Source organism: Bubalus kerabau, chromosome 1 (genome assembly GCF_029407905.1).
Source record: "Bubalus kerabau isolate K-KA32 ecotype Philippines breed swamp buffalo chromosome 1, PCC_UOA_SB_1v2, whole genome shotgun sequence".
Lineage (NCBI taxonomy): Eukaryota > Metazoa > Chordata > Mammalia > Artiodactyla > Bovidae > Bubalus > Bubalus kerabau.
Genome location: NC_073624.1, coordinates 103,141,654 through 103,160,996, shown reverse-complemented (window position 1 = coordinate 103,160,996; position 19,343 = coordinate 103,141,654). Strand labels below are relative to the sequence as shown.

The following is a 19,343-nucleotide window of genomic DNA, read 5'->3' as shown; positions in this document are numbered from 1 at the left end:
CAGGCAGATTCTTTACCATTGAGCCACCAGAGAAGCCCTAGTAGTACTCAACTCAGTAAGACAGTTATATTAATAAGAACCCGTGGTATAGCACAAGGAACACTACTCAATACTGTAATGACCTATATGGGGAAACGATCTTAAAAAGAGTGGAAATATATGTATGTACAACTGAACTGCTTTGCTATACAGCAGAAACTAACACAACACTATAAACCAATTCTACTCTAATAAAAATTAATGTTAAAAAGGACAGTTACAAAGATGACACAAGATAAGACTTCTAAGTCCTCACACACTAGATATATAAAGATGATCTGCTTCCTTCTTTTCTCCTACTATTCTTTCCATCTTGGTAGTTGATCACCTAACCAACTCAGGGTGCTTCTGTGTTCATGATTTCTCTCCTGGGAAGATCTGAAAAATCCTTGAGGATGGGGCCCTTGTCTGAGGTGCTTCCCACAGAAGGCTGTGTGTAGTAGGTTAGACAGTAGGCGCTCCATGGAGACATATTTCTAAACCTGCACGAATGGCTTCACTCTTGTCTTCCTTTTCTTCTCTCTCAATCACGTACAAAAGATGATGGGACAGCATAAAATGCTTTTCAATACTTCTATGGCTTTTCCCAGATTTAAAAACTACAAACTGACAGGAATGAAACTGAAGGAGAAAAGTATTTCTTAACATACATTGGCCCTGGAGAAGGGAATGGCAACTCACTCCAGCATTCTTGCCTTGAGAATTAGATGGACAGAGGAACCTGGTGGGCTATAGCTCATGGGGTGGCAAAGAGTTGGACACGATTGAGTGACTAACACACGCACAACATACATTGGTCTAATTAAAGGACGGTGCCTGAATTTCCCAACCAGGACAGCATTACTGGAGAAATTACCCTCTAAGCAGTTTGAAAATACAGTCTCAGCAATGTGTAAGTTTAAAGCAATTATCTGGTCAATGGGGCATTTTACAGATAACTCCATAGCTTTCCTAAATACAACTCTGTACTCCATTGTAAAACACCCGCATGCCTGCAGCTGTTTATTGATACCATCAACCAAGAGGCAGGGAATATTTGGGGAGACTTGGGCTCCTACAGGTTCTACAGGGTGCTTTCCAGGTGGCACTAGTGGTAAAGAACCCACTTGCCAATGCAGGAGACATAAGAGACAAGGGTTGGTTTGATCCCTGGGTCGGGAAGATCCCCTGGAGGAGGGCATGGCAACCCACTCCAGTATTCTTGCCTGGAGAATCCCATGGACAGAGGAGCCTAGTGGGCTATACAGTCCATGAGGTCACAAAGAGTTGGACATGACTGAAGTGACTTAGCACACATGCATGGGCTTCTACAGATAAATGATTTTGATTCACAGATACAGAAGGACATTTGAGATGACCAAGTCTTTCATTTTACAGATGAATAAGCTAAAGCCAGAGAAATGATCATTTGCCTTCAATCACAGGGCTAGTTAGAAGTTGAGCGAGGTGGAAATACCTATAACCAATAGTTGCTAGTCCAATCCATTCATTTAAAAGATGTTTATTAAATGCTTACTCCTTGGAAGGAAAGTTATGACCAACCTAGATAGCATATTCAAAAGCAGAGACATTACTTTGCCAACAAAGGTTTGTCTAGTCAAGGCTATGGTTTTTCCTGTGGTCATGTATGGATGTGAGAGTTGGACTGTGAAGAAGGCTGAGCGCTGAAGAATTGATGCTTTTGAACTGTGGTGTTGGAGAAGACTCTTGAGAGTCCTTTGGACTGCAAGGAGATCCAACCAGTCCATTCTGAAGGAGATCAGCCTTGGGATTTCTTTGGAAGGAATGATGCTAAAGCTGAAACTCCAGTACTTTGGCCACCTCATGCGAAGGGTTGACTCATTGGAAAAGACTGATGCTGGGAGAGATTGGGGGCAAGAGGAGAAGGGGATGACAGAGGATGAGATGGCTAGATGGCATCACTGACTCAATGGACGTGAGTCTGAGTGAACTCTGGGAGTTGGTGATGGACAGGGAGGCCTGGCGTGCTGCAATTCATGGGGTCACAAAGAGTCGGACACGACTGAATGACTGATCTGATCTGATCTGATGAACTTAATATATTAGAAATATTGACTACTACAACATGATCCTTATATACTCAGGGAGTGTATAGTCTAAGAAGGGAAGACAGACATGAGAAACATTTTTATAGCACAATGTGGAGTAGTAGGTGTAAAGGGTACCAGGAGAGGCAGGTAAGGAGATGTGAGGCACTCACTTTGGGCTCAAAATTTAAAGGGACACCAGAAACTAGGTAATCAAGATAAAGAGTACTATCAAGATTAAGTTCAGTACCACTCATTTTTTCCTTTTGTTTCAAGTTCCAGTGTGGCTCAGCATGGCACCATTGCTAATCCTGTCTTTATCTAACTTTATCTAACATGTTCATATTTTGTTCATCATTAACTTTTTGCATTAATTAAAACAAATTTTTTTGACATGTACACACTACTTTATTTATGTATTTGGCTGTGCTAGGTCTTCCTTGCTTTCTCTAGTTGTGGAGATCGGGGACTACTCTCCAGTTTGAGTCATGAACTTCTCATTGCGGTGGCTTCTCTTGTTGCAGAGCACAGGCTCTAGAGTGTGCAGTCTTCAGTAACTGAGGCACACGGGCTTAGTAGCTCTGTGGCATATGCAACCTTCCCGGACCAGAGATCGAACCAATGTCCCCTGCATTAGCAGACGGATTCTTATCCATGCACCACCAGGGAAGTTCAACTTTTTGCATTAATTTTGATTGTTAGAGTAATATATTAAAATGCTCTTTATCTGCATTGCTGAGAGTTTTTGGTGCTCTCCACTAACACTTTGTACCTTAAGCAGGGACCTCTTTCTGCTTGCCAGGGGAATCTAGGGGACACTGCATAAGAATGGGAGGAAAGAGGATTCTTTGTGCGTGAGTTCCAGCAGAATTGCCAGGTTTTCAGATTTTGGTTCCAAGAGACCTACAGGTGAAGAGGTAGAACCTTTTCAGCCAGAGCAGCTCTGCCTTGATCTATTTTTTTGGCTAACATTTTGGGTAAGCGTTTGTTGGATTCCTGGTTTGGTAGAAAGGGATTTTTAGGTCTAAAACGTGTTTAAAAAGTTCCTGCAGCAACGAGAAAAGACTAGATTCATACGCATAAGACCCATCACATGCAACGTGGGGCTTTTCTAGATTCATACGCATAAGACCCATCACATGCAACGTGGGGCTTGACTTAGGGGTTGAGGGTCAGAATAAATAGATGAAGCAGACAGGGCATCAAGGTCCAAAGAAGCCAGAGGCTGATTGACCCACCAGAGATGTCATGGGTATCAAAGCTCAGCTGTCTGCTTTCGTCCCTAGCTCCCCTTGGAGAGAATGTTAGCACATGTCTGCTCATTTTACTGGACCAAATGGCTTGCATGCCTTTCTTGTCCACCAGAGAAAGGGCCAAGAAGGATAATTTTTTTTAAAAAATTTGACTATCACACCAGAAAGTGTGCTTTTCTCAGACAAACACTCAATAGATTGTGAGGGGAAGGACAGAGCCAGAGAAAGAAAGCATCTCAGAAATGATTCCTAAAACTGAACTGAGTACAATGTAGTCAGAACTTTAAGGGGGCTGTCACATTGCACAGCTCCGAGGGGGTGACTTCTCATTGTGGTCTGTGTCCGTAGCACTCTGTGGAGTCACACAGAGCACAGCTGGTTGAGTATACAAGGCAGCAATAGTTTATGAGAGTCTTCAAAATACCACAAGTGAATAACAGCTGTGTTCATACTTGGCCATCCTCATTCAACCTATCAGACTTTATGTTTATTAACAAGTTAGATTTTGACATTCTGGAAATTTTCTCCATCAAGATGGTTCACTTTTTATTCTCTTGAATCCCTGCAATTATTAGGGAAGGAGGAGGGATGTGTGTATAGTGAGAAGTGATGAAGGGGACAGGAAACTGGGAGGCCACTGAAAGTAAAATCGGCTAAGAAAGATTTCAAGATCAGACGCAAATTTATTATATTGGTTGGGTTATATAAAAACAAATCTGGTAAGGGCAAGTTTCAGGGCAGAAGATGCAAAATGGACCCTCATAAACTCCCAGCAAGGTATAACTTGTTATTTCTGAATGGCTCTGTGGGGGTATGTGTTCAAAGTCTAAATTATATGCATATTTAAAAATTTAAAGCAGGTTTTTAAACTATGTATAGAGTAACATCACTTTGCCAACAAAGGTCCATATAGTCAAACCTATGGTTTTTCTAGTAGTCACGTATGGATGTGAAAGTTGGTCCATACAGAAGGCTGAGTGCCAAAGAACTGATGCTTTCAAATTGTGGTGCTGGAGAAGACTCTTGAGAATCCCTTGGACCACAAGGAGATCAAACCAGTCAATCTTTGTTTTTTGAATTTTTTTTTCAATTTATTATTTTTTTAATTGAAGGATAATTGCTTAATAGACTTGTGTTGGTTTCTGCCAAACATCAACATGAATCAGCCATAGATATACTTAAGTCCCCTCCCTTTAGAATCTCCATCCCACCCTTCTAAGTTGTTATAGAACTCCAGTTTGAGTTCCCTGAGTCATACAGCAAATTCCCACTGGCTATCTATTTTACACATAGTTGAAGCAGGTCAGGCAGCAACAGTTAGAACTGGACATGGAACAACAAACTGGTTCCAAATAGGGAAAGGAATACGTCAAGGCTGTATATTGTCACCCTGCTTATTTAACTTCTATGCAGAGTACGTCATGAGAAACACTGGGCTGGAAGAAGCACAAGCTGGAATCAAGATTGCCAGGAGAAATATCAATAACCTCAGATATGCAGATGACACCACCCTTCTGGCAGAAAGTGAAGAGGAACTAAAAAGCCTCTTGATGAAAGTGAAAGGGGAGAGTGAAAAAGTTGGCTTAAAGCTCAACATTCAGAAAACTAAGATCATGGCATCTGGTCCCATCACTTCATGGAAATAGATAGGGAAACAGTGGAAACAATGTCAGACTTTATTTTTTTGGACTCCAAAATCACTGCAGATGGTAAGTGCAGCCATGAGATTAAAAGACGCTTACTCCTTGGAAGGACAGTTATGACCGACCTAGATAGCACATTAAAAAGCGGAGATATTCCTTTGCTAACAAATGTCCATCTAGTCAAGGCTATGGTTTTTCCAGTAGTCATGTACGGATATGAGAGTTGGACTGTGAAGAAAGCTGAGCACCGAAGAATTGATGCTTTTGAACTGTGATGGTGGAGAAGATTCTTTAGAGTCCCATGGACTGCAAGGAGATCCAACCAGTCCATTCTAAAGGAGACCAGTCCTGGGTGTTCATTGGAAGGACTGATGCTGAGGCTGACACTCCAATACTTTGGCCACCTGATATGAAGAGTTGACTCATTGGAAAAGACCCTGATTCTGGGGGGGATTGGGGGCAGGAGGAGAAGGGGACGACAGAGGATGAGATGGCTGGATGGCATCACCAACTCAATGGACACGAGTTTGAGTGAACTCCAGGAGTTGGTGATGGACAGGGAGGCCTAGCGTGCTGCAATTCATGGGGTCACAAAGAGTGGGACACAACCGAGCGACTGAACTAAACTGAACTAAATGTAAGTTTCCATGTTACTCTCTCCATAAATCCCACCCTCTTCTTCCTCCCCACTCCCGTGTCCATATGTCTGTTCTCATGTCTCTGCCCTGCAAATAATTTCATCAGTACCATCTTTGTAGATTCCATATATATGCATTGCTGCTACTGCTGCCACTAAGTCGCTTCAGTCATGTCCGACTCTGTGTGACCCCATAGATGGCAGCCCACCAGGCTCCACTGTCCCTGGGATTCTCCAGGCAAGAACACTGGAGTGGGTTGCCATTTCCTTCTTCAATGCATGGAAGTGTAAAGTGAAAGAAGTCACTCAGTCGTGTCAGTATTTGTTTTTCTCTTTCTGACTTACTTCACTCTGTATAATAGGCTCTAGGTTCATCCACCTCATTAGAACTGATTCAAATGCATTCTTTTTTATGGCTGAGTAATATTCCATTGTATTTATGTACCACAGATTCTTTATCCATTCATCTTTCGATGGACATCTAGTTTGCTTCCATGTTCTAGCTATTGTAAATAGTGCTACAATGAACACTGGGGTACATGTGTCGTTTCCAACTTTTCAAACCAGTCAGTCTTAAAGGAAATCAACTCTGAACAGTCTGGAAGGACTGTTGCTGAAGCTGACACTCACGTACTTTGGCCACCTGATGTAAAGAGCTGACTCACTGGAAAAGACCCTGATGCTGAGAAAGATTGAAGGCAAAAGGAGAAGGGGATGACAGAGAATGAGATGTTTGGATAGCATCACTGACTCAATGGACATGAATCTGAGCAAACTCCAGAAGATAGTGGAGGACAGAGGAGCCTGGCTAGCTACAGTCTAAGTAGTTGCAAAGAATCGGGCATGACTTAGTGACTGAACACACACATAATGACTCCACCAAAAATACATAGGGATACAGGGGGAGAAATGTGAGTTTATATGTATGTAAGCAATGATCCTCTGGATACTGTGGTTATGGATGTTTCTTTTTCAGCTTTACTGAGATAGAGTTGACTGACATATAGCATTGTGTAAGTTTAAGGAGTACTGTGTGTTGATCTGATAATTATATACTACAAATGATTACCATCATAACTCTAGCTAACACCTCCATCACATTATATAATTACCATTTCTTTTGGGGGATGAAAACATTTAAGGTTTATGGGGCTTCCCAGGTGGGGCTAGTGGTAAAGAACCTGCCTATCAATGCAAACTCAGGATACACAAGTTTGATCCCTGGATTGGGAAGATCCCCTGGAGTAGGAAATGGCAACCCACTCCAGTATTCTTGCCTGGAAAATTACATGGACAGAGGAACCTGGTGGGCTATAGTCTATGGAGCTATGAAGAGTCAGACATGACAGAGAGTGCACACACACACATTTAAGATCTACTCTTTTTGCAACTTTGAAGTATATACTGCAGTATTATTAGCTATAATCACCATACTATACATGAGATCCTCAGAACTCATTACTGGAATTTTTTGCCCTTTATCCAACATCTCCCCATAAACCCCACCCTTGGCCCCTGGTAACTACAATTCTACTCTTTTTTCTAACACCTTTTGTAGTTTCTATTACTTTTAAGTGAGTTCATACATACTGCAAGGAGATCCAACCAGTCCATTCTGAAGGAGATCAGCCCTGGGATTTCTTTGGAAGGAATGATGCTAAAGCTGAAACTCCCATACTTTGGCCACCTCATGCGAAGAGTTGACTCATTGAAAAAGACTCTGATGCTGGGAGGGATTGGGGGCAAGAGGAGAAGGGGATGACAGAGGATGAGATGGCTGGATGGCATCACTGACTCGATGGACGTGAGTCTCAGTGAACTCCAGGAGTTGGTGATGGACAGGGAGGCCTGGCGTGCTGTGATTCATGGGGTCGCAAAGAGTCGGACACGGCTGAGCGACTGATCTGATCTGATCTGATCTGATACAGTATTTGTTTTTCTCTGTCTGACTTATTTCACTTAGATTAATGTCCATAGGTCCATTCATGTTATTAAATGGCAAGATTGCTTTTCCTACTGACTAAAATTTCAGTCTGGCTGAAATTCCTCATGGCTGACTAAAATTTCCTTTTCAAATATATGGGTGATTTTTTTTTCCCCTAATTCTCTCCTTTTACTTTTCTAATTTTTTGGAAAGATTTATTCACTCAACAGACATGTCTTGAGCACCTGTCACATGTCAGGGGTTTTCCAGGTGCAGGAGATACAACAACAAATCTCATGGCACTTAGATTCTAATGGGAGGATCTAGGCAACAAAGGAAATAATAAAGTATGTCATGATATGGAGAAAAATCAAGTGGAGAAGCATATCAGGAACAATGGGGTGGAGATTTGTGGTTCTTATTTTATTTTATTTTTTTTAATATTTATTTTGGGGACTTCCCTCATGGTCCAGTGGCTAAGCTTCCAAGCTCCCAATGCAAAGGGCCCAGGTTTAATCCCTGGTCAGGGCACTGGATCCCCCATGCAACAACTAAGAGTTCTCATGCCATAACTAAGACACAAATAAATATATTAATTTATTTGGCTGTGCTGGGTCTTAGTTGCGGCATGTGGAATCTAGTTCTCTGATCAGGGATCTAACCTGGGCCCCCTGCCTTGGGACCCCAGAGTCTTAGCCACTGGACCACAGAGAAACCCCAGATTGTGGTTTTTTAAAATAAGTGTCAAGAAAGGCTCAGAGAAAGGTGAGATTTAATCAAAAACTGAGTGTCGGTGAGGGAATAAGTCTTTCAGGAGTCTATAGAGAAGTGTTTCCATGCAGAACAAATAACACAATGCAAATAATGCATGAGGCGAGGACAGAGCAACCAAGAGAAGGGAAGGTAGCAGGATCTGACGTTAAAAAGGCTGATCATGTGAAACTAAGGTCTTTACAAGAACTCTACTTCTACTCTGAGTGAGATGGAAAGCCATTGTCTGATTTTGAGCAGCAGAGTTACATGTCCTTGCGTATCCTTTGTTGGTACCCCTCTGGATGTGTTGGGAATAGTTACTAGGAGAGGAAGGTGGAAGCAAGAAGACCAGTCATGAGGTTTTTTCAACAGTCCAGGGAAGATGTTCTGATGGTTCAGACCGTAGTGGTGGAGACAATGGTATGGTACTAGATATATTCTTAAGATGTGACCAACAGGATTTGCTGAAGGTTTGGATGGATAGAGTGAGGGGGCAAGAGAGATCAAGGAAGACTCCAAGGTTTATGGCGCTAGTTAGAGTTGCCATTGACTGACACAGGTACATCAGTAGGAAGAACAGTTGGGAAGGTGAAGACCAGGGGTTCAGTCTTGGACACACTGTATTTGCAATGTCAAGGAGGGATGGATCTGGAGTTGGGGGTAGGATACAGGTGGGAGAAGGAGCCTAGGCCGGAGTGTTACATTTGGGAGTTTGTTAACACGTCTATGGCCGAGAGACTGAATGAAATGACCAAGAGTGCCTTTAAACAACAAAGAGGTGTCCAAACCCTGGCTTCTGGAACACTCTAGAGTTAAGTTCATGGAGATGATAATGAGCCAGCAAAGGATGCTGAGAAGGAAGAAGTGAAGGCGAAGGATAACCAGGAGCTCATGATATTCTGAGCCTTGTGAAAAGAAAAAGAAAAAAAAACACCTTTTTCAAGGAGAGAGATTCATGATCAGTGTCAACTGCTGTGGATTGGTTAGGTAAAATGAGAGGAAAAGTTGTTCATTGACTACAGCAACTTGAAGGTCATGGCTGACCTTGACAAGAACAGTTTTGGTGGAGTGTGTGCATGAAAGCCTGATTGAAGTGAGTTTAAGAAAGAATGGGAGGAACCGGAACCAGTGAACGAAGACAATTCCTGTGGAAGTTTTGGTGGAGTGTGTGCATGAAAGCCTGATTGAAGTGAGTTTAAGAAAGAATGGGAGGAACCGGAACCAGTGAACGAAGACAATTCCTGTGGAGTTTGCTGCAAAGGGGAGAAGAGAAATAGATCTGTCGTTAGAAGTGGAAACGGGGCCCAGCGAAGGGTTCTGTTTATTTGTTTAGAGAGATGGGAAAAATAAGAGTTGTTTTATTGATAATAATGATCCACAAGAAGGAGAGGAAAAATTGATGGTGCAGAAAAGTGAAAAGACACGTTCTGGAGCAGTGTCTGTGCATAGGCAAGGGGGAACTGGCATCCAGTCCGGAAGCAAAGGGAAGGCAGGGCTCAGGTCAGATAGTGGCAGAAGTGGTGTGGGAGAGAGTGGAAGCTATCTTCTGGTGGCATTTATTTTCTCACTGAAATAGGAAGCAAGTGTTAAGAAGATGAACACGTATTACTTAAAGACAAGAAAATCAGGAAAAGAAAACTTAAATATGCATGAACTTTCAGTTGGCAACATCACTTCCAGGAATTTTTCTTAAGGAAATCATTAAAGAATTTTGTCAAGATGTTCTCTGGCAGGATTTTTTGTGAAAGCAAAAAGTTAGAAACAATCTAAGAGCCTCACAGTAGCAGACTGGTTCTATTTAACCAATCTATTAATCAGCACTGACTTTCAAATACATGAATTGATATAGAAAGCTATTAACTATGCATGTGGGCTTCCCAGGTGGTGCTAGTGGTAAAGAACACACCTGCCAATGTAAGAGGATGTAAAAGATGCAAGTTCAATCCCTGGGTCTGGAAGATCCCCTGGAGGAGGGCATGGCAACCCACTCATCTTCTTGCCTGGAGAATCTCATGGACAGAGGAGCCATAGGGTCCATAGGGTCTCAAAGAATCGGACACGACTATACATTTAAAAGAAAAACAAAGTTCCCATGTTTGTAAAAAATATATATTTATTTGTAGATACCTATCTATATGTATTTACATGTTTAAAATTGGCAGTCCATGACAAATGGGATCATAGATTTCTGATATTTTTTGTTGACTGTATTTTCTGATCTTTCTATAACAAGCAGAATGAGAAACTTGCAATAAGAAAGCAGCAACACAAGAACCAGCTCGGTGTATCTGTGCTGTGTGGCACCTTTAGATGTTTTGGTGACTCTCAAGAGGTCCAGGGCCTCTTTGCCCTGGGTCCTTCCACATCCTGCAGGACCCTCTTGCTTGATCCAACTCAAATGTTGCCTGTATAGTCCTGTTGTATGTCAGCAAGTCCCCTTCAATCCATGCCTGTTAGATGCTGATTGATATCCACAGAAGAAGCTCCTGCCTGCTTGCTAACACATGTATGTATGTCTGGCCTTCTCTCGGAGACTCGCTTGAATTGTGACATACTGCCTGGTGTCGATTAAGTAAGGCCCACTGGCCTGTTAGAAGAGACTGCTGAAATTTCTCAGGAAGACCCTCATGATCATCTCTTGGTCAGATTGGTTTAGGCCATTTGTTACGTATAAAAATAATCATATTACTTGATATGTATCATGGACATTGTCTCAGTAGTATGTGAAGTGGGTATAAAGCATATTTAGAGAGTTATACTTCCACTGATCTGTTGCATGCAATCTAAGTTTAAAAAAGCGTGCTGCCTATGGCACACCTTGAAGACAACCCTTAGCCATCCATTATTTAGACAGATTGCTGCTCCAAGCCTGTACTGTCCAAGAATTCTGGTGCTCCTCCATCCCACGAGGGATCCTGGGTATTTTTTTGACGGCTATCTGCCTTGTTTCCGCAATGTGCCACTTACCTTTGAAAACAGCTGCTGCACACTTAACATTTCCAGCCCTAAGTTGTCATTTCTCTGAACCATTCGCAACTTATACACTATTAATGTTTGGACTACACTGGATAACTTTGGAGGTTAAAATTGATTCATGCAAATAGATGACTGAGTAAGCAACAGAAACATGACCTAGAATAATCTCACGGTTTGCTATTGCATTAACATGTTTTATAATCTGTTTAACGGCAAACTTGATACTTCCTGAATGTGCCAACCATAACATGCCCTTTTCTGTTTGACAAGAGAAAAAGAAAAACCAGCTTTTTCTTCTCATTCATAATCAAGGAAATTATTAAACTAAGAAAATCTGATTTCCCTTAGTAAATACACTTTCTTGTGTGCTCCTTTTCATTCTGGGTTCTTTTATTATCTTCTTGTGTGGAGCTGGGACAAAGGCACTTCTCAAAGTTGGAATGGTGGCATTTAACCCCAGGTTTATGATTTTCAATACACCTGCCTGACTCTGACCAGAGACCAAAACAAGCATCACCAATAATGGGAGAGATTGACATTATATGTCACTTGATATGAGTCATTGAGAGAAACACCCCCACTTCTATGATGTGTATGTATGTGTGTTAGTTGCTTAATAGTGTCCAACTCTGCAAACCCACAGATGGCAGCCCGCCAAGTCCTCTGTCCATGCGATTCTCCAGGCAAGAATACTGGTGTGGGTTGCCATGTCCTTCTCCAGGGGATCTTCCCAACCCAGGGATCGAACCCAAGTCTCCTGCGTGGCAGGCAGATTCTTTACCATCTGAGTCACCAGGGAAGCCCCCACTTCCATGATAGTTCTGGCAAAATGCAAATGATCATAAGGAAACACCATACAAATCCAAACTGAGGGAGATTCTACAAAACAACTGGTGGAAATCTTCAAAAACATAGCAGTCATGAAAGACAAGTCCAGATTGAAGATCAAAGAGACATCAAAAGTGAAGATGACATATTATCCCGGATTGGAACCAGAAACAGGAGAGAAAAATGGGGGGTGGGGGTAGTACATACTAGAATAATAAGTGAAATTTGAGTGGCATGAATGGATTGCATGGTGATACTGTGTATATGTGGGAGAATGTCCTTGTCTTTTTAACAAATTCACATGGTCATATCTAGTGAAACTAGGGCATTATGTCTGCAACTTTCAATTATTTCAGGGAAATAGCTCACTAGATAGACAAAAGATAAAGATAGACAGAGATAGAAACACACATAGATAACGATAAAACATAAGTATATTTACCATTCCTCTTAAAGTGAGAATGTTCACTATCATCAGAAAACAAACATCTGTAGCTACAGACAGTTATTATTGCAGGCAGACACTTTACCCTCTGAGCCACCAGGGAAGCCCTATTATTATATATAAGATATAAATAGACAGTATCCATCAATCTTTTTTATATCTATCTTACAAAAGTATGGACTTCCTTGATGGCTCAGTGGGTAAAGAATCTGCCTGCAATGCAGAAGACACAGGAGGCATGGGTTCCAGCTCTGGGTCAGGAAGATCCCCTGGAGGAGGGCATGGCAGCCCACTCCAGTATTCTTGCCTGGGAGATCCCATGGACAGAGGAGGCTGGCAGACTACAGTCCACAGGGTCGGAAAGAGTCAGACACGGCTGAGCGTCTGAGCATGTGCACGTATGTGTATGTGTATAATTTGCCTGGGACCCTGAGGGTCTGCTGAGTTAGAGTATGGGTGGGGATGGAGTGCCCGTCGAAAGCCCAGAGGTGGCACTGGCACACAGCCAGCACAGCGGGTCACCCTCTGAGCAAGTCCCCTCAGTTTCAGGAGCTCTTGGGTGGGTCTGGGAAAGAAGGCGCACTTCTGCTTCTCGTCCTGGCTTCTGTCTCACATTCCAAGCCCAGTACCTACTGTCCGTCTCTCTTTGGCTACTTCCCTAGAGTATAGATGCCTGACGATGACTCAGCAAATCGTCCCAAACCGAGTTTCTCGAAAGCCTAATGTGTTCTCAGAAAACAGATGAAAACAAAAACAAATAATCCGTTTGATTCTAAGTTGAATATGTCTACATACCCCTTCACAGAAGAGCTCCTTCCTGGACATTTATAAAATGTATTCATTTATAAATGGCTTGCAAACGGCTGCATTTTGCGTAATTCAGTATTTCACAGATGCTTTCGGCCACGGAATGCTTTCCCTCCCACTTAACACCTATCACATAGCAGCCAGTGACATTTGTATTTCTTCAGGTGCTTGGTCCCAAAGCCTGCTGAACTATGAATGACACTGGTGGGAAAAGTGTGAAGGTACTCGGCTCCGGGGACGGCTCACTCAGGGCCTGGCGCAGCCCTTTCTTCTTATTCTCACAGCTCTGCCTTCTTGCCTATGTCAGCTTATATGCGAGGTGACTCCCCTCTTGAGATTTCAAGATGCTGTAAGCAGCAACTGGGTCTAATATTCCTGCCTTCGCGGACAGACAAAGAACATATTGTGCTCATCCTGCTCAGATGAACCCCAACCAGTCCCCAGATCCAGGGAAATGGGATTGCCCTGTTAGCCTGGACCAGCCAGTGCTCACTCATCCATGCATGGCGGCTACACCGTGGGGAGGGGGATGGGATCGATGTTGGGGTGGGGTTATCCGAATGTCCTGCACAATGTGGATCTTAAGCCAAGAGGACTGCGGTCTTGTAACTGCTTGCTCTAGCCACACAACACTCCCCAATCACCCGCTCCTCATGCAGTTCTCGACCAGGTTAACCCGTCCTGGGGTGAGGAAGGGGCCCCCTGAAAGTTGAGGGTAGGGGCAGAGCCAATGGCTGACCCAGTGGCTGTTCACTGAAGAACAGATAAGCGCCAGTGAATTGAGTTGCCTTTTCCATATTTTCCCTTGCTTCCTTTCTTCACGTTCTTTCCCACGATTGGATTTTTCTTTTTCTTTAGCCCCACCGGGCAAGCCTGGTCTCTAGGAATACAGCTATGTTCAGGACACTTCTGAAAAGAGTGCTGAACACAGATTGCTTGCCAGTTCCCCTACTGGAGGCTGAATTCCAAACGTTATTTTCTTTAAGCCTTAATCTCAACCTTTTGCCTCATAATTTTGAAGTAAAACCCTTCTCAAGACAGGTCCTTACAAAGTGCTTAGAACTGAACAATGTGTCATTGTTACACTTGCAGTAATTCCCAAACAGCATCAGTGAATTCAAATATTTGTAATTTGCATGGGTCAGTCGGCTGCAGCCAAGGAGACTCCCATGCCGAGGTTAATGATGTAGCTTTAGTTTGATCTAATGCAAACAATGAACAGAAATCAACACAGGTTGGATTTTCCCGCCTTTCCTGTGAAATAGTTAATACCACAAATACAGTGCTTTCAGAAGATTACATCTAGCTTTGAAGCCCGACCATCACTCATTCATCACCCAAGTGATGAAGGATTCTAGGGCTTAGTTGCCTACCCTAGGAAGCCTCAGAAAGTGCCTGAGCCTGTCCCAGAGCAGGTGTCCAAAATACATATACTCTCTCCTTCCTTCTCTTCTGTCCCCCAATCAATGCCCCAAAGGAAAAGACCCAAGAAATTACTGAAAATTAATGTAACTGGTTACTCCTACAGCTACTTTCTGGTTGCCATTCCTGAAATTATCAGCCTTTCGTTATTAGATTACTGCCTAATTCATTTGATAAGTCACTAGTGATGAGGTGTGTTATCACACACACACATGCACACACACGTTTCTAAAATTGAAATATTGTTAATTGATAAAATAGGTATAAATATAGTTATTTCATAAAATGGATGCTGTTATTAGTTCCTGGTGATTAGCAGGTATTAGCAAAGTGATTTAGTTATGCATCTATATATATATATACACATATATTATTTCTCATATTCTTTTCCATTATGGTTTATTACAAGATGTTGAATGTAATTCCCCTGTTGCTTATTTTATAAACAATGGTTTGTATCTGCTAATTCTAGACTCCTAATTTATCCCTTCCCTCTCCTTTCCCCTTTAGTAACCATAAGATTGCTTTCTATATCTGTGAGTCTGTTTCTGTTTTATAAATAAGTTCGTTTGTGTCATATTTTACATTATTCCACATATAAATGATATCATATGATATTTGTCTTTCTCTGACTTACTTCACTTAGTGTGATCATCTCTGGGTCCATCCACGTTGTTGTAAATGTTATTATTTCATTCTTTTTATGGCTGAGTACTATTCCATTCACACATTTTAATGTGAGAACTTCAATGCTTCAATTCAAAATAGTGATGGGAGCTGAGAAACTTAAGCCTTCTCCTCACCATCAAGTACTTGCTACTCAAGTCAACCTTAGCAATGAATTTGGTTTAAATTTTTAGGGTCCCTTTGGGCTACAAGTAACTCCTTAAAACCTGATGCTTATCAAATACCTGCCTCAGAGAAGAGTCGGAGCCAAACAATTATGAGAGTTTCTTGAGGCTCATAACTCCACAAGGCCACCTTAGATGTGTGAATCTCCTTTACTCCCAGAATGACTTCTGCATTGACCAGTTCAGCAGATGTAACACAGGATCATAGAATCTCAAGAGAGGAGCTGGGCTTGAATGTTCCATGGTCTATTATAAGCTACAATTTTCTTGCCAATTGGTAAGCTAACCTCCCTTGAGCTATCTTCTGCCCGGCAGAGTCATCGAGATTCTTACCTTCTTTATGCTGACATATATCCTTCTAAAAATCCCTGTATTACCTGAAACAAATCAAGTGAATGTCTAATCTTTGAACCCACAATAATTTAGCTCAGAGTTCTCACGTTTTCCAAATCTTCTCTTCTCTGCAAATGTTTAACCATCTGCAAATGTTTAAACCCTCCTTCTGAAATGACTTCCAGTTGCTGCAGCTTCTCTGCCTGCCCCCCTCATCTATCCTCTCTAAAGTTCTCAATCCTACCTCCTCACCTCCAACAACCAGCATCAAAAAGAAGCACATCAGACAGCTGCCCATTCTAAGCATGTGCTCTGTATCTCCAGCATAAACAGAAGGCTTTTATGAAACCAAACATGTACCTTCTTTTCACTCTTTTGAATGATCAGAGTAGAGATTTTTCTTACTAATCAGTACCATGGCTCCCAAAGATTGTTAGAACCAAGCTCATGAAGAATGAACGCAAAAGAATGATTATGGTTTTGAGGGGAACATGATGAGTCTTCTTTTGATCTCCTGACCACCCATCTTCACTGGGTAAAATAAACAAAGATATTGACTCATTTCAATTTACTTAGCTGGTACTTAGAAAATAAGTATCTGAAAGAATATGTCAATGTTTTTATGTGTATTCAGTTTTTGACTGCAAGTCCAGATGGCTCAGTGGTAAAGAATCTGCCTGCAATTGCAGGAGATGGTGGTCCAACCCCTGGGTCAGCAAGATCCCCTGGAGAAGGAAATGGAAACCCACTCCAGCATTCTTGCCTGGCAGGTCACAGTCCAAGGGGTTGCAAAAGTCGGACGTGACTTATCAGTTAAACCACAACAATAGAAAACCTAATAACTGCATAAACTGTAGGATATTACTGAATGCTGGCATCTAAAGCTGGATGCATTAGAAAAGTCTGTGCTTTTGTTTTTGTTTTGCACTCAAGGTTAGAATCTGTGACTCTGCCTCTAGAATTCTGCTTGGCATTTTCACATAACTGTGTTCAAGACAGAAAGTTCTGAAAATAATGGAGCCACCAGCAGACTTCCCCTCCCATCTCAGTCAGCACGGAGGCACCAGGCCAATCTGAGCTATAGAGAAGCAAGGAAGTGCTGGCAAGGGAGGTCATGACCAGGGAAAGCGTCTGCTTCATTGTGTTTAGAATATTTTAAAAAATAGAGCTTTATTTTATTCTAAAAGTTAATACATAATTATTTAGAAATTTTGTGGAAAAAAAGTTTTCCCAATGGCATGGCCCAAAGTCGTTTTTCAGTGTACTATTTTTAACACTGTTCTAATCGTACTGTACAGTGTGAATTTTTTCCTTTTTTTTTTCATTTAACATGGTTATTTTAAAGCTCTATGGTTTTTGAAATACAGCTACCATTTTGAAATAAAATAATATAGAAGCCAAAGGAAGCAAGATGGGACAGTGGAAAGAGGGCTGGCTCAGGAGTGAGGAGAACAGGCTTGTGGCCCGGGCCCTGGTACTAATCCATCACTGTATTCCTGTTTCCTCGAAATAGAGAACTGTGTTTCCTTAGTTCCCGCATTTCCAAGTCTTCAAGATCATGAGAGCTGTACCTTTGAGACACCCAAGCACACTGTCCAGATGCGGACTCAACACAGAAGGTCAGGACCACAAAGACAAGCAGACAGGTGAACTGGAGGCTACCACCGAATGAACTGAATGCCCGATACATAATAACGTAAGATATAATACATAATATGTACTACACGACATTAATATAATACCAGTCCTTCTTATTTTTCAGTGGAAGTCAGAAAGCTGCATGTTAATGTGAAATTATTCACTTTTTAAACATGGGCTGAGGCTGAAGGTCTGATGCTGAAGCTGAATCTGCAGAGGCATTGGAAAAGACCTTGATGCTGGGAAAGACTGAAGCCAAAAGGAGAAGGGGGCAGCAGAGAATGAGATGGTTGGATGACATCACTGACTCAATGGACATGAATTTGGGCAAAATCCAGGGGATAGTGAAGGTCAGGGAAACCGGGCGTGCTGCAGCCCATGGGGTCGCAAAGTCAGATACGACTTAGCAACTGAACAATAACAAAACATGGGCACATAATTTGAAAAACAAAATACTTTAGAAGCCAAACAAAACGTGTCTGCTAAACGCAGTCTGCAACTCTGGCTAAACTAGTGGCCAACTTGAGCAACACCAGATAAAAAGATGTACAGGTATATCACAGAGGAGTGCTAAGAAGAGCTGCTTATAAGACATTTTGGCTACACCGCTACTGGGTTATTAGAATCCATCTAAAATATCGACTGTTTATATTAATGTTGAATAAATATAGTCTATGATTTTATCATCTCTAGTGTTTTACATTGATGGTAATTGATAATTACTTCCCATTGCTGTTTCCAAAACACCCCGGGGTAGGAGCTGAGCTTTGACGTGCTCTTTTGAATACATGTGTGCTGTACAGGAAACAGATATCTGAGTCAGGACCCTACTAGGCCACGACTCCTTTCATATGTGTGTTTCATGTTCATGATTTTTTGTGGTTCAAAATCAAGTCCTGTGTCTTTTGTCTCAATCATTCAGGGTAAGGACAAAATGAAAATGAAAAAGTCTTATGAAATGAAAAATGATGAAAGTCTTAGACAGGAGTTCCCTTGAGAAAGAACCGCCACCGCAAGCAGTTTGCTCTCTTCTCACACTGATGTTGCATCTTTAATCTCTCTTTTGCAGAGAGACAATGAACGATCAACGTCACCAGTCACTGCGGGCCTTCGCGCTCTGTGGTTTAGACTCCCACTAGCTGAGAGCAGGGCAGAAAGAGGATTTGACAACTTTGAACTTTCTATGAGATTTTTGCCTTCACCACAGTGGTTATTAGAGTTCTAAAAAGGCAACAGCTCCCTACAAGAACGTCGAGTTTCTAAATGATTCATCTTCTCACAGACCTTGATATTTAATCCAGGTGTAGGAATAAACAGTAGCCCTTGGGTCCTCTCCTCGGGGCTTGGAAAGGCTTCAGTGAAATTCTATAGCAAAAGGCCCCTGTGCTTCCCCTGACTTTCTTTGTTCTACCAACTTTTTATCTCTGAAAAGCAGAGGGATTTCCTTTGGGGATTAAGCTGAGGAAACAATTTAAGGTAGCGATAGTGTTTCATTAGCATCATGAGACGCAAAAATATCCTGAAGTCAATTCTACAAGCAGCTCTTTGCCCCGATCTTGGAAGGTTCCCCCTGTATATCCAGCAGAGAGGATCACAATCCCTTGCCTCAGTGAGGCTTCTCATCCTCTGATCTGGCCTCACCAATATCTTGGACAAACCGTAGTGGTTTTTTGAGTAAGGCAGAGAGGTGTCTCACCTGAATGCGATACCTGCCTTTTTTTTTTTTTTTTTTTTACTTTTTCATTT

The 19,343-nt window shown here is 42.1% G+C and overlaps 1 long non-coding RNA gene across 2 annotated transcripts in view; it reads left to right on the top strand.

The window, feature by feature from the left end:
- LOC129655481 (uncharacterized) overlaps nucleotides 1-18,501 on the top strand; it is a 35,467-nt gene extending 16,966 nt beyond the window's left edge. The window contains exons 1-3 of one of the 2 annotated variants that reach the window (XR_008716021.1): nucleotides 16,066-16,494; nucleotides 17,473-17,605; nucleotides 17,722-18,501. This is a non-coding gene — a long non-coding RNA (uncharacterized LOC129655481). Of the gene's footprint in view, nucleotides 1-16,065; nucleotides 16,495-17,472; nucleotides 17,606-17,721 lie in introns of those variants that run through there. The other variant, XR_008716020.1, reaches the window with a different exon arrangement.
- The last annotated feature ends 842 nt before the right edge of the window (nucleotides 18,502-19,343 follow it).